Below are 14,301 nucleotides of genomic sequence, written 5' to 3'. Positions count from 1 at the left end.
GGAGGATGAACATGGTAAGCAGCACTGACCCATAAGTGCTATAGAAAATTCAATGTGAGTGTGTCAGCAGTGGATTTCGATCCAAGGGGAAGAAGAAGCCAGAACATATATCTATACTACCTTTACTATCTGCCTTCTACCTTTGCAATATCCATTGGAAAGCATACCTACCGTAAGCTGTTGTAACCCGTTCGTGTGTCTGTCCTCAGAGACCTCACTAACACTGTCAAATTGTTAAGAAACCCTATACTAATGCCTTCCATCTCTAGCTACCTGAAGCTTGAGTGAACATTTCTGTCACAAGCTATTATTTCTCTCACAATGCTCTATCCAACTCCTTCCAGTTTGTGGATGCAAGTTGGGGGGTGCCCGAGTATGCCGCAAAGCCATATCTTGAGCTGAGCAAGCATATCTACGTTTGAAACTAAGGCAAACAAGCTGGAATTTTCAAAAACTTCCTAAAGAGAACCTCATAAACTACGATGAATGGTTGAATGGGAAACACGGGTACTCCATGAGAACTTGGCATATGTTCTGTCCACCAGTATGTGCAGCATGGGGACTATAATGCACTTGTCAATAGGCGAACAGAACAACTACCATGTTCTGAAAACAAAGGTGTGGCCTACAGACAGTAGGTATTTATTCACACCAACTGAACGGTTAACCTATTGGCAGCTCCACCTCAGTCAATTTCCCAGTATTTTGCTTTAGTGTGATACAACATAAAGCAAGTAGGAAAACATAAGGCAGGTTTACTTGCGCACTAAGGACAGTAAACACGAGTCTCCTGCCTCTTTCCCTGCATCGAGCACACTTTACAACAATGACATGGTCGCTCCTTTTTGCTCCTGCAGCCTTGCCACATCCTACAGAACACATGAAGTGGAGGCTTCTGCTTCTGTACCAGTAAGACTTTTAATCACAGACAACTGAAAGTCAAGGAAAGACATGAGTCTTCCTGTGGTGGTCTCACGATAAACAACATATGGATTGTATGTTGTCATCTGCATCAGGTGCTAAACAGTTTCTTATACCAAGTGTGAGTTATACGACTCGCATTGTGTGGCTGAAGTACCTGGTTGTTCATGTCCACTCCGCCCATGTACTTGTTGCAATCAAGTATACAGGTGGGCTTGTGGACTTCGGCCATCTGACCCCAAACCGTGACAGGGGCAGTGCTCTCAGCATGAATTGTAGTGAGCACATACACGTCTAGCCTATCTGAGAACTTGACTGCGAGCAGTTCGTGGGAACGCAACATAAGGCTCTGGCCTTTCTGGAGTTTCTTGCAAACCAGCTCCTGCGGAAATCCTTTGCGACGACAACGAATTGTACCGCAAGCCACTGTGCCAGCTTTGTAGAGCTCACTGAACAGCTCTACTCCTGTATAGAAACTGTCCACATAAAGGTTATAACCTTTGGAAGTGGCTGGACAAGCTCCCATACAATCTTTCCTGTGACCCCTAGCATGGGAGGGCAACCTACAGGGTTAAGAGTTGTGTCCTTCCCTGTATACACTCTCAAACTGTACACATAGCCAGTCGAGCTCTCACACAGCATGTACAGCTTGATGCCATAGCGAACGTGTTTGCTCGGAATGATCTGCGTAAACTGCAGCCACCCTTTATACAAGATCAAGGACTCATCAATGGCTATATTCTTTCCAGGAGTATAAACCTCTGGAAACCTGGCAGACAAATGATCCACAACAGGCCGAATTTTGAACAACCTGTCATGGTCTGGATGATCCCGGGGCAATGCAGCAGAATTGTCATTGAAATGCAGCATGCACTGCAAAAGCAAAAAACGATCTCTGCTCATGTATGGTGCGAAGATGGGAGTTAACCAAACCATGCGAGTAGACCAGTAGGATAGCAAGGTTGGTTTATGCACTACCCCCATTTTAAGCATGAGGCCTAAAAATTTCTTCAACTCCCCTACAGAAGTGGGATTCCACTTGCGCACCCTAGAATGAGGCCCAATAGTGCCTCCTTGCTCCATTAGAAATTGTTCGGCACGCAAATTTGTTTGCTGCACAATTTCGTCTAGGAAGTCAACCCCAAAAAAGAGATGGAAGTAGTCTATCGGGAAAAAAATTGCCGTATCTACTTTACATCCAGCATCGCCAGTGAAAGGCGGAATTTGGGGCTGAACTAAATTGGGAGGCTGCCAAGATAGCACTCCGTCTGTGCTTGCAGCCGCACATGCCTGCACTCTGGGTTGATGTAACCGGTTACGGGTGTCCTGCTGCACAGACTGTGCTGGCAAAGGCACAGCACAACTGACATCGTCTTCTTCAGAAACCCTGGACGATGAGTCATCGGATTGAACTGCGCCGACTGAAAATTCACTCCCATATTCGGCTCCATTGTCCTCTCCCTCAGATGCTGTCTCAGTATCTGCTGTATCAGTCTCTGATCCTGCCTCAGAGCTGGACTCCAGAACCAGATTTAGGGCCTGGGTGGCATTCATCCAACGATGTGCCATCTCTTTTAGTGCCTAAACTATCCTTTTAAAACACTATCCTACGTAGAAGGCAGATAGATTGTTGTTTTTAAAGTGTAAGTGGATGTGTGCGAGAGTAAAGTGTTTAAATCAATAATGATGAAGTCCCCTTACCTTTGCGAAATCAGTACGCTCTCCAAAAAGACTAAGAAAGAGAGAAAAAAAGACACAGTATTACTTTACCTTGCCACATACCCATCATCGGAGCCTTTTAGCGCTGGTGGGAAACAGTGCGACCATCATTTTGGCGCCAAGGGGCCTACGGGTGAACGTGTGCTTTACAATTGCACACTATGACCACCTTTGATGCGCCCACTACCATCCTTGCAAACGAGCCCCTCATCTTTCCATAGCCCCTCTCTCACATACACTTAATCTGTTACAAGGTGTTTCTACTGCGTGGCTTTACTAATCCACTTAGCTGACTACATAATACAGATCTGCAGCACTAAGGAATATCTCTGTAAATAAATATACATGTGATCAAGGGTCGAGGAAGACCCAAAACGCGTCATGGCTGTGGTGCGGGGGCGCTTTTGCACTAAATAAAACTTTGCACCTTAAATTCCTGGGTCCGCTGTCGTCCTTCTGCATGCTACAAGGTTGCGACTTCCTGAGTTATATATATATATATATATATATATATATATATATATATATATATATATATATATATATATATATATATATATATATATATATATTACCTAATGGCTATCGCCAGTAGGTATATATAGTTAGGATTTTTTCTCTATGGGATTTTTGAAAATTCTATGTCTAATAACTTTGGCGTTTGTGGACGGAATCGGCTGAAATTTTCAGGAAAATGGCACATTTTGTTTCTGAGCAGCCCTTGAAAATTTGGGGGGGTTTTGTCGAGGGGGGGGCCGAGAAAAAAGGGGGGTCCCAAAACGCGTTTTTCCCATGTTAATTTCCATAGGGCGGTTGGACTCACTTTTAGCTCGAACGGCTGAATGGATTTGCACGAAACTTGGCAAAATTGTAGGGACTGTTAGCCCGATGTGCCTTTGCTAGGTCTCATTGTATGTGCTCCAGTAGTTTTTGAGAAATTAACGTTTAAATCAAGATATATATCTGTAACAGCGCTCCAGGCTGCGCTCCGGTCCGCTTACTTTTCGCGAAACGGAACTTTGCGATGCGAAGCTGATTGGCTCCCCCGTGTCTGTCAACATTCTAAACAGTCCGGAGCGGCCGCCATCTTATCTCTCGGTAGGATCGAGAGAGAAGAAGAGGTGAAAAACGAAGGGGGAATTTAATGAAAGGGGGCAAGGTATACCCCTCTTGACCCCCTAGGAATGTTGTTGGGGTTATTAAAGGGTCCCGTGGGGAAAATAAAAAAAAAATGATTTTTCACTGTAGAAGCGCTTCACGGGCCGCAAACTGGGCCGCAAACTGGTAGCGAAACGGGAATTCGCCATTTTGTGCTTCGTTTTAATTAAATTACTAGGTATAAGGGGGTGCGGGAGACGTATCCTAATCCCCTATGTTTCATGAGGGTGTCTGAGGAGGCTCATATATGTTGATACATCTCTTCCAGCGGCTGTGCGTGAGCTTTTTATTTTTTTTGCTGCGTGACGTCTGTTAACGTTCGATTCGATGGAAATCAGGAAGTGTTGACCGCCAATTTTTCACTGCGATAACATTTTTTGTTATAAATGAATCCTTATTGATAAACATTGTCTGCGCCATCTTGCCTTTTTTCCAATGCCACAATTTTGTCGTGCACGGCAGCCATTTTAGATGCCAGGCTGGTCCCAGGCTATCACCTACCCCTGCGGATGTAGTTTATGGCCCCAGCTGTAGAGAATCCAGACATGCCAACCCTCCTGATTCAGGCGTGAGACTACTGATTTCAGTGCTAGTCTCCCGCCTCCCGATTTCTGCAAGCAAAAACCCGGGGGCATATTACCAACAACTAGCGATAATTTTTGTCTCTAACTTGTTTAGAGACAAAAATTATCGCCGCACATCGGCGATTTTTATCGCAGATAAACCTTGCTATTAGCAAGGTTTATCGCAAATGCGATAAAAAACGGCCGCAATGCATGAATATCGCAGAAAAGTCAGCGATATTCATGTATTATCGAGCAAATGCTCTTAGCCATGTTATCCACCTCCCATTGGATAACATGGCTAAGAACTGCTCAGGGCACTATCACTGACATGCAAAGCGGGGCACACGATGGTCGCTATCTCCTTTTAGCAGTCACTAACTGGTGTTAGCGACAGCTTGGTAATAGGGAGATAATTTTATCTCCGCTTTCTTGGCTTTTAAAGCCAAAAAAGCGGAGATAAACCCCCTTGATAATATGCCCCATGATTCCTCGGGGGTTTCAGCTGACAGGGCTTGGTATTGTGTTACGTGGTAATTCTTCCAGGAAACGTCAGAGGGTCGATGCAGGGGTTCTAGAAGGGGTGATAAACCATTTAAGCCTCATAAACAAGCGCATGGTCTTTTAAAGTTCTGTGAAGTACTCGGGGCGGCGGTGTGTGTGTGTCCTCTTTCAGGAGCGGGCGGGGGGGGGGGGGCACTGCCAGCAACTTCCAGGCTAGGCAGTGTTCAACACTTGCATCACCCTTTCTCTGCCTGCTATTGCGCTCCATGCTTCGGAAAGGTAAGAAAAAGAACGTGCATTTGAGTTTGAAATGTCCGATCCTGTAGCAGTACACTTGCAAAGCCCACACATGACAATAACCCGATTCAAGGCCCCATTCACCCGTTTAAAAAAAAATTTATAACACTCCAACAAAGTAAGATTATAAAACTTTATTAACTTTTAAATATAATGAACGGAACAAAAACTGTAAAAACTTTTAAACATTTTTTACCAAAAAAAGCAACAATTGTCAGAAGCTGTCTTTTGTGCGAATAGTCCCAAGGCAGCACAACGTGCTGAGTTCTGGACGGCACCCAGGTGATGTCGCCTGGGTGCCGCACTGGTTTTGGTATCCTACAATGCTGCTCCGAAAATTGGCGTGGGGCGTCCCGGGTGGTGCGGGGGGAGGCCTCGTCAGTAGCGGTCTGTTGTGCGAATAGTCCCAAGGTCAGTAGAACGCGCTGAGATGTTGATGGCACCCAGGTGATGTCCAGTAAACTGCCGCACTGGTTTTGGTATCCTACAATGCTGCTCCGAAAATTGGCGTGGGGCGGCCCGGGGGGGGGGGGGGGGCGTGGGGGAGGCGGCGTGAACGGGCCTCCCCAGGTGGCGGCCATCCAGCTGAGTTGCGCCCGCTCTTGCGGCTACAGCGTCTCGCTCACCATGTTGTTGAGTTGCTCCCACTCTTGCAATGCAGCGATAGGCGGCTGCCACATGACTCTTAAAATGGCGGACGGCTCTTCGGTTTTGGGCCTGGTCCACTAAAATGGCCCTGGGACACCTTGGAACTCGGACGCTTGCCTGCTAGGGCTTGGGCTCCATTCTCGAAAAGTGTCCCCTCAGCCGTGAAGATTCTACAAAAGTCTTGGGGGCCCCCGACTCCCGCAGGCTTCCGGTGGGGAGCGGCTGCCATGATTGCTCGCGGAATGACCACGACGGAGCTACGAGATGGTGGTGCTCTCATGCTGACGCCAGCTTTAGTCTGAAACATCCAGAAACAAGGTGGGGCTTTCATCGTTTGGGAAAAAAAAATGTTCTAAACCAATGAAAAGTGTTATTTTTAGGTCATATGACCAAGCCTTCCATCTTTAGGAAACCAAAAGTAAAATGAACCAATGAAAAGTTTTATAAACAAGTCACATGACCTGTTATGCGGCATAGGGCTACAATAAGCGTAGAAAATCCGTTGGCACGTGAGGCGGCGTCAGTAGCGGACCGATGTGCGAATAGGCCAAAGGCAGCACAACGCGCTGAGATCCGGATGGCACCGAGGTGGTGTCCAGCAAATTGCCGCACTGGTGTGGCCATCCTACAATGCTGCGCCGAAAGACGGCGTGTCCAGCTGAGATCCGGTCACTCTTGCGGTACAGTGAGTCGAACGCGCCGAGATCCGGATGGCACCGAGGTTGTGTCCAGCAAGTTGCCGCACTGGTGTGGCCATCCTACAATGCTGTGCCGAAAGTCGGCGTGGGGTGCCCCGTTGGCTTATGAGGTGATGTCAGTAGTGGACCGATGTGTGAATAGGTCGGAACCAGCACAAGGCGCCAAGATCCGAATGGCAAGTCCTGGATGTTGAGTGCCATAGTTGAGAGTTCTGAGCAGTGCTTGTAAGACTATCTGAAGCTTATTTGCACCTGCTGCAGCTTCACTGTTGCCCAAGGTGGTGTCCAGCAAATTGCTGCACTGGTGTGGCCATCCTACAATGCTGCGCCGAAAGAAGGCGTGTTCAGCTGAGTTCCGGTCAGTCTTGCGGTACAGTGACTCGAACGCGCCGAGATCCGGATGGCACCGAGGTGGTGTCCAGCAAGTTGGCGCACTGGTATGGCCATCCTACAATGCTGCGCCGAAAGACGGCGTGACCAGCTGAGTTCCGGTCACTTTTGCGGTACAGTGACTCGAACGCTCCGAGATCCGGATGGCACCGAGGTGGTGTCCAGCAAGTTGCCGCACTGGTGTGGCCATCCTACAATGCTGCGCCGAAAGTCAGTGTGGGGTGCCCCGTTGGCTTATGAGGTGATGTCAGTAGTGGACCGATGTGTGAATAGGTCGGAACCAGCACAAGGCGCCCTGCACTGTTGAGCTTTTTTCAATGCCTGTTTTTTGTTGTTTCCCCTCCATCAAAAACAAAAAAAATATATAAAACTGTGCAAAAATACAAAAAAATGTTTAGAAAAGCAGTGCTTGTAAGACTGTCTGAAGCTCTTTTGCACCTGCTGCAGCTTCACTATTGCCCTGGTGTGGACAAAGATCGCCCATGACTTAGGCTGATTGAGAGTTTGTAGAAAAATGGCTTCAGATTTTCCACATATTACTCTTCAACATTCTTCCTAAATGTAACAATGTGAGATTCACTAGGAGAAGGGCTGTTTATCTTTCCTTTCAAAATGCTGCCAACAATATTTTCTGAATGGAAGACACCATCTTGTAGCATAAAGGGCCGAAAGGGGTTCTGGTCTGGCCGATTGTTGGTGGAGACATTTTGACCATATCTTGGACCTGCCCGGCCTCGCCCAAAATGGCGCCGGTATAAATGGGACTCGTAACTCCTTGCCCGCAAATGTATATCTAGAAAATTTTATTGTAAGTGGCCCTGTCTTATTTTAATTACAAAATGTACGTCCACCGATTCCGCAACTGTTAGAAACCTTAGTTCTTGCAACCTAATGGCCCGCTCGTTACGTTCCTCTACAGTGTAAATGTTTCCTCATCATATACGATTTCAGTTTGCTCCGTGGCCGGCCCACGTGGTTATAGGCCCGTATTTGTATACTGACATTTTCACAATAAAGGTTTTTAAATCAAAACACGGTAGTAGTATTTACATTGGTAAAGTTTTTACTTTTAGTCACTGTTTTCGAATCAGTAAAAAATCAGGATATATCAGAGTCTGTAGAGGTTCATCGTATTAACACATGAATGATGTCATCTGTGATGTTGTCAGTGATGTCATTTGAGTTGTCATCAGTGATGTCATCAGTGATGTCATTTGAGATGTCATCAGTGATGTCATTTGAGTTGTCATCAGTGATGTCATCAGTGATGTCACTGACCATGTCATGAATGATGTAATATGTGACATCATCAGCAGTGGATTGCGGGTGCGCGATATATAGTTAGCGCATCTAACTATATATGGAATTTCAATGGTTTTATGCGAGTAAAATAAGGTTTTGTAAATGCAAATCCCTAACTATATATGGCCTAAACCCTATGGTTTTTTCATTGAATATATATATATATATATTCACAGAAAAAAACATAGGTTTTACACACGTTATAGTTAGGAAGTAGCATTTAAAAAACCTATGAAATTCACTGAAAAAACCATAGGTTTGACACATGTTATAGTTAGCTGGAAATTTTACTGACATAAAACCAATGAAATTCCACGTTATAGTTAGTTGGACTCACTATAACTTGCACGTGCAATGCACTGCTGATGACGTCACATATTACATCACTCATGACATGGTCAGTGACATCACTGATGACACCATCCTTGTGACATAGTGACAGACCTCCTTTCACTGTAATGTAATCATTGAAACACATATTCAAAAATAGAAACTGAAATTTAAAAAAAAATGCAGATACCCATATCAGTTACAACAAGTAATTCAGTAATTCCACCATCTATATACACATCCACTCATACATATACTCACTCATCATATGAAATGATACACCTATACATCCTGTTACACACCGACAATCATCGAAAAGTTACTCACAGACATACTCACACGTGCAAATAAACTATTGAACATCCATTTAATTGAATATAGAGTTATACACACACTTCCACCTTACTTCTATTGAAAATTACACATATGTATTCTCTTAAACAATCACTTATAGAAACACATACTTATTTAAACAGGAACTCTTTCAATCTCTTACTCTCACATATACTCACTTATATACATCAATATTCACATATACTAGATTAAAACATATGTCGTTACTGATAAAGACACTAGTGAGACAGTCATTCACTCACTAACAAACACATATACACACTCATCCACCCATACAGTCCTGCACATATGCTGTCTTCAAAACACATACAAACAGAGAGTCAGTCACTCATGCATCTATGTGCTAAGTAATACCCCCACCAAACCATATAGACACTCATACTGATACTAAGAGAAACATCTAATAACCCATATACATATGCATGTAGCTACTTACCAACACATGTAGCCACTTATACACAAAGTGAAACACTAATATATATATTTAAATATTTAAACATTACTCACTAATATTTATTTTTCAGAAAGACACATATTCACTGGATGGTGTCATCAGTGATGTCATGAGTGATGTCACTGACCATGTCATGAGTGATGTAATATGTGACGTCATCAGCAGTGCATTGCACGTGCAAGTTATAGTGAGTCCAACTAACTATAACGTGGAATTTCATTGGTTTTATGTCAGTAAAATTTCCAGCTAACTATAACATGTGTCAAACCTATGGTTTTTTCAGTGAATTTCATAGGTTTTTTAAATGCTACTTCCTAACTATAACGTGTGTAAAACCTATGGTTTTTTCTGTGAATTTCATTGGTTTTTAAAATGCTAATTCAGAAAAATGTCGTGTATGCAACCTATACTTTTGGCAATAAAGTTCTGGCAATATTTTTTTCGAAAACAAGCCGTTTTCTTCACTGTTTAAGTTCCATAGAGACTCCTTGTAAAGCAATACAGAATTCGAAAGTCTGTACCTTGCCTTTTTTTAAACACATTAAAATTTGTCTGTAAATAAAAATTGCCTTACTAAACTTTCGTGCGCGACCCGGTGTGAGCACTCTCGGCAACAGTTGTCAATAAAATGGATATCGCATTTCCAGGTTTTCGTGCGCGACCGAGTGCGCGCACAGGCCTATATATTTCGTAAAAACGTTGCGATTTGAACTTATTGAAATTCTTCATACACCCCTCAAAGAACTTATAGTACGTCAAAGAGACTGTACCTAGACGTCTTTTTTATTCTTATGAAACTTTTCAGTAAATGGAGCCGAATGTCTTTTTAAACTTTCGTGCGTTACCGGATGTACACACCTTGGTATTTTTTTTAGAAACATAAAACGTTTCATACTTTAACAATTGTGCGCTTAAATCCAGCTCAGAAGATATACAAAATCATGATGGTAGTTGGTTCAACCCGGACCGTTTATTAGAGGTAGATCGTCCGACTCCACCGGAAGACACCCCTAATAAAAAGGACATATATATAAAATGCGGACTAGCCGCTGTATCGTGCTAGCAAACTATAACATATAAATCGTTAGAAAAAACAAAAGGAATCGAGCAAAATCAGTAGGCCACTGATGAGATCTTTTTTTGACCTCGCTAAAATAGAAAAATTAGGAACAACCCCTCATGAGAAATATGAAACTAGTGAGAGAAACCGAGCTTGACGCCATCTTGCCCCCTTTTAGGCCCCTTCACGAACATAGATAGCCCTACATAGCAAAACGTGATCTTATCGCCTGCCCAACCTCAGATCTGACCCCCCCCCTTTGCTCTCATGTCCTGTCGGAATGTCCGGCTGTAGATTACAATCACATGTTCCATTTGGGAGGGGAAACGACATCAGAGCGACAAATATTAGAAATATACCACACGACAGCAAAATAACAGATTAAAACGTTTTTATTCTTGAACAAAAATATATTAAAACAACTATGGAGAACCATTACGCGAATAGTCCGGAGGCGACACCATGCGCCAAGGCCTGTCCCCAGGATGAACCAAGGAATCCGTTCCTGGGACCGTGGCAAAGAGCAGCCGGTCGCCATCGGCCAGAGAAGGCATGGGCCCGACCCGAGATGTAGTTGTCTTCCCATTCTCTTCCTCTTTCGGCGCCTTGCAGGCCACGAGGGGGGGGGTGTCTTGCATATGCCTCCGACCCCCCCCCCCTCTCTTCATCGCCTGGTCCGGCCATAACAAATGTCAGCAAAACGCCGTGGGGTACACTGGGAGGGAGAGACGGCGCGGACGATAATCCTTCGGCGCCTTGCAGGCCACGAGGGGGGATGTCTTGCATATGCCTCCGACCCCCCCCCTCTCTTCATCGCCTGGTCCGGCCATAACAAATGTCAGCAAGACGCCGTGGGGTGCACTGGGAGGGACAGGCGGCGCGGACGAGCCTCTCCCGCCTCCCCACGTGCAGGCCCCTCACCTGCACCCCCAACGCTCCACGCACCCGTCAAAGGACTCGTCCACTCTTGCGGTGCAGCGACGCTCCATGCACCTGGCAAAGGACTCGTCCACTGTGGTGGTGCAACGATGCTTCGCCCGACAGGCTTGAGTCCATCAGCTCCTGCAACCCAGTGACTGCCGGTGGTTGCAGATCTTTCCTTTCAAAATGCTGCCAACAATATTTTCTGAATGGCGTAGCCACGAGACGTTGGCGCTCTCATGCTGACGCCAGCCTCAGTTTGAATGACCAACAATCCGGGGCGCGGCGCGGAGCGCGTAACTTAAGCATAACAGGTCATGTGACGTGTTAAGGCTTTTCATTGGTTTAGAAATATTTTTATGAGCATATTTGACTATTTTATTAAAGACACTACACATAACCTGTTTTTCAAGTTATGTTTAATTTTAGATGAAATGGTTTACATTTTCACTTTTTATTTCCAGTAAATTTGAAAAATAAATGTTTATAGTTCCATATGCTGAAGCACGTCAGCTTCCCACCCTATGTCATACAATTCTGACAAATCGACATCCTCATCATGTTCTTCATCATCCTCAGGATTGAAATCATCTAAGGGTTCCACTTCCACTGACGTTTCAATGACATGTTCAACAATAAGATCGAGACCAACGGATTGCTCATTATCACTCATGGTTAATGTCCTTATCTTTAAAGAAAGAGAACAACAATGAGATGTTGCAGAGTAAGAGACAAATCTCAGACACTATAATAGTAAAATTGTTTAACAACAGTAACATTTTGCAGCTATTATTTAGCCATGTCCAGCGATGCTGAGGAGGTGAGTCCTATGTCCAAGTTTTCAGTGAACAGGACTCATCTCTTTTTAACCTTCGATAAGCTTCACCAACTCTGTGTCCCCTGCTCATACTTAAATGTAAAGGAGCAGATTTATGTTAACTGGCGCATCCCCAGAGATGCACCAGTTAATGTGCACCGCTGCTCTGCCACCCATGGTGTGCCGCATTTACAATGTGGAGCACCATTTACTCGCAGTGACAAAATGGCGGTCAACACTTCCTGATTTCCTTCGAATCGAACGTTAACAGACGTCACGCAGCAAAAAAAAATTCCGCTCGCGCGCAGCCCCTCCTTCCCCAAAGTAGCAATGTTGGGCTACTTTTGGGCTGCCTCCGCCTCCATTTTGTTGTGATTGTGATCCCTGGAGCCCGCCCCGCCTCCCAGCTGAGCCGCCCTCCCACTGACCAGATCAGCGCTACAGTACCTGAGAGCGCCGTGACTCGCTCCTGTCCCTCAGGCTGAGTGGTCGCTCCCCAGTGTCCCCTCATGACACTCGGTATCGTTGTGCTGCTTTTGCTCTTTAAATCTGCCTAACTTCAATTGCCTGCTGTGTGCCTGCTTGCCGAGTTGATCTATTTGCAATTTAATTAATTATATCAGCCGCTTTCACTGTTTGTGCGCGTTTTGACTAGCGCGACGCTGTGCTCCCCCCTCCGCCTTCATTTTGTTGTGATTGTGATCCCTGGAGCCCGCCTGCCTCCCAGCTGAGCCGCCCTCGCCCCTCCCCCTCCACTATCCATATATGACAGTAGTTCCCGCGGGCAGCGTCCACGCGCAGCGACCGCGCCCAATTCGCGCCGAAGGTGCGCCAAAGGTAAGCCCGTCTATGCCCGTCCGCGCCTGGACCGCGCCCAGCGCCAGACCCCCTGCCCCTCGCCCTGCCCAGCCCTCCCGCATTACCTACGATGCCGCCACCCTCCTAGCCCTCAACCTCGGTCGCGCCCCCAACTGCGTCCAAGCCGCTCCTGGACACACCCATGGACCCTTCTCCTGCTACTCCTGCAAATTCATCGGCACCGACAACATCTTCGCTACAACCACACCACAGATTCCCGACCCCAACCACCTACAGTGCATCCTTCTCAACACCCGCTCGGTCCACAGACACGCCATTGACCTATGGAATCTACTAGACACCATCTCTCCGGACGTCGCCTTCCTAACAGAAACATGGATGAACGCTTCCTCCGCCCCAGACATCACCATTGCCATCCCTGAAGACTATAAGATCACACGCAAAGACCGTACCGACCACACAGGAGGAGGAATCACTATCGTCCATAAGAAATCAATCCGCATCTCAACCAGCTCTGACGCCAACCTCGCCAACTCCGAACACCTTCACTTCCAGATCCACATCGACCCCAAGACCACACTCAGAGGCACCCTCCTCTACAGACCACCAGGACCCCATGCAAAATTTAGTGAAGACATCACGGACTTCATCACTCCTCACGCTCTCCCCTCCAAAGACTACATCCTTCTGGGAGACCTCAACTTTCACCTTGAAAAGATCAACGACCGCAACACCACCACCCTCTTGGACAACCTCGCCAACCTCGGACTTAAACAACTGGTCACTTCCCCCACCCACATCGCAGGTCACACTCTCGACCCCATCTTCACCTCCAGCAATCATGTCTCCTTCAGCCACACTACGGATCTCCTCTGGACCGACCACAGCTGCGTTCACTTCACCTACAACAAGCCAAAACCCATCAACCACCTCCAACCAACTCTGCAAAGAAACTGGAACAAAATCACCACCGACCAGATCTCCTCATCACTCCTTCTAAACACCCCAGCCCACTCCTCTAACCCAGACCAAGCCGCCGCCAACTTCACCCTATGGTTATCCAACACCGCCGACACCTTAGCACCATTGAAAAAACGCCAAAGCAAACCTGGCAACAAGAAGGCCTCATGGTTCAACGATGATCTTAAGAAGTCCTAGAAACACTGCCGCTACCTTGAAAAGGCCTGGAAAAAAGACCCAACCACTAGCACCAAGGACGCCTTCAAAAACGCCACCCGCACTCACCACCAACTTATCCGAAAGGCCAAGAAAACAGCATTCAAAGATCGACTTGACAACAACGCCAACAACAGCAAGGAACTTTTCAACATCGTCAAGGAATTTTC

Source organism: Lissotriton vulgaris, chromosome 7 (assembly GCF_964263255.1).
Source record: "Lissotriton vulgaris chromosome 7, aLisVul1.2, whole genome shotgun sequence".
NCBI lineage: Eukaryota > Metazoa > Chordata > Amphibia > Caudata > Salamandridae > Lissotriton > Lissotriton vulgaris.
The sequence above is the reverse complement of the archived record's forward strand: the minus strand, read 5'-3'. Positions refer to the sequence as shown.